We start from the raw sequence: 2,308 nt of genomic DNA, 5'->3' as shown, positions 1-2,308 counted from the left end.
TGTTAATGCTTCAGCAGACTGCTTACTTTTTAAAAAAGGGTCAATTACCCGATTAAGACAATTTAACGGACTATATCGCTCTATCGCTGGGTAGGCATAGTGTGCTGCTGGCTCATTTTACTGTATGAATTATTACAGTACAAGTAATATTGAACATGTTTTTATTCAACTCATTTAAGTATTAATCTTTATATGGCTCCAATCTGAAACATGAAAATGTAACTGGGTGCCATAAAAATGAGGACTGTAAATTGTGCATTCTAAACAAAGAGGTCCAGGGGATTTCAACGCTGTTCATTACTGTCCTGGAGTTGTGTGGCTTTCTATGTTTCTGGGCGTCCCTGCTGTAACAGAACCTTAAAAGCCTCCTTACTGTCTAATAAATCCAGTACAGCTAATGTCACTGGCAGAGTTCTGGTACTGAAAATCTCATGTGTGAAGTATTCTAGTCAGATTTTTGCCTTTGCGTCACGCCAAGCACCTTGGCCTCTTGTTTGACCTCACAACATAAAAACCTCATCAGCTGGCATCCACGCAATCACGCTATGATCTTGGATTAGTTCAAAACAACTGTGATTTCTCAGGTATGACCACTTCTTCCCCCATTGGTAAGTGATATATTTTTTTTTATTGCTACAAAAGTCCTTCGCTAGCTGCCTCTCATTGTGTGCAATAAAAATAATCCACCAGTTCAAGGAATGCTTCAGCAACCCATCAGTGTTTGAAATGACAAGTGTGTTCAGTGTTCCTAGAACATCTCACGTCACGTCTGTATCACAGTACCCAAGGCAGCAATGACTTGAAATTCTTTGTTCATGAAGGTAATTAATAAAATTCTGAGAAAAAAGCAAACAATGTAACTGTATGGTCTGTGATGTTCCTATTCTGGTGTTTCAGTCCCAGTTCCCTCAGTTATGAAAATAAATGTAACCTTTTTGGACTTTTTTTGAGTTGGTGGCATTCTCTGGTCAAGTTGCAGGCCCCACTACTAGTCAGACATACTTGTTAGTGGAAGTAGTTGGCTGTCAGCGTAGAGATCAAGTATAATGAATGCAGTGTCTGCCTGCCTTGGATGATGCTATAGGCAGTGAGCTTACATTGTAGGTCTTGTTCAGTAAAAAGAGAATCCCAGTGTAACTGACAGGCAGAGGAGGGGACATCGTGGTAGGAACACAGTGAGCAGGAGTCAGAATAATTCAAGGGCAGGTAAATTAGCAGAGGAATGGGACACTACCGTCTGGCTGTGTTTGTCTTACAGATGTGCTGTCCAGTTTATAAATGTTGTACACTTCAGAGTGTTTGGCTGTCCAGACTTTGACAGGTGACTAAATGAAGGGGCAAGGCCAAAAGTAAAGGAAACCGACTTGACCTGCATTGGATCATCCCTGTCATGTGCCTTTTCTAGGCCTGGTACCCATACCAAAAAGATTTGTTTTGTTTTTGGTGGAACTTTTCCTAATACTTTATCCTTTGATTCTTACATTTACAAAGTTGCAACAAGACAAACTATTAATTATTGATTTTGGAATTCTCTCCTGTATTTATGGTGACCAGAACCCTTGTTTTTTCTGTAGCAGTCCCTTAGTAAGGCAATGCCTCCCATTTAATAATTAAAATAACAAAAGAGAGCTCATAGGCCCTTGTACTTTGCACAGTCTGCACAATCCATTGCTACGCCGTAACTTGCAGACCAGTTGTGATGTGCAAAATCTGCAAATTTTTGTCTATATTTTCATGGTATTTTACTCAAGCCAAACTAGATGAATTTAAATACAGGACATTTGCATGAGCAGTTTTAACATCAAGGCATCCTGTTCTCCTGAATTGTACCAGGAATCAAAGCACAGTGACATCTGTGGCACCAGCTTGGGAAAGGAAGACATGCCGATTACTTTACAATCTGCAAACTGAAGGAGATGCTGTGAGACCTAGAAATGGCCAAACCAGTTCACAGCTTGTATGAAAATAGAAAGGGAAGGGTGATCCCCTGGATTGCAGCAACTACAGGGGGATAACACTGCTCTCTGTGCCAGGTAAGGTCCTTGCTAGGGTCATCCTCCATAGGATCTGTGATCACTTGCTCACCTACCAACAACCCGAACAGTTTGTTTTTACGCCTAAGAAATCTACCATCGGCCACATCCTAGCACTGAGGGTTCTGATGGAGCGCAAACATGAATATCGGCAGAGTTTCTTTGCAGCCTTTGTGGATTTTCATCAAGCGTTTGACTCAGTTGATCGAGCTGCCCTGTGGGACGTCCTGAGGGTTGGCGGGATCCCCTCGAGGTTGCTGGATATCATGGCTGGC

This window comes from Polypterus senegalus, chromosome 9 (assembly GCF_016835505.1).
Source record: "Polypterus senegalus isolate Bchr_013 chromosome 9, ASM1683550v1, whole genome shotgun sequence".
NCBI classification, from domain to species: Eukaryota; Metazoa; Chordata; class Cladistia; order Polypteriformes; family Polypteridae; genus Polypterus; species Polypterus senegalus.
Note: the sequence above shows the minus strand (reverse complement) of the source record.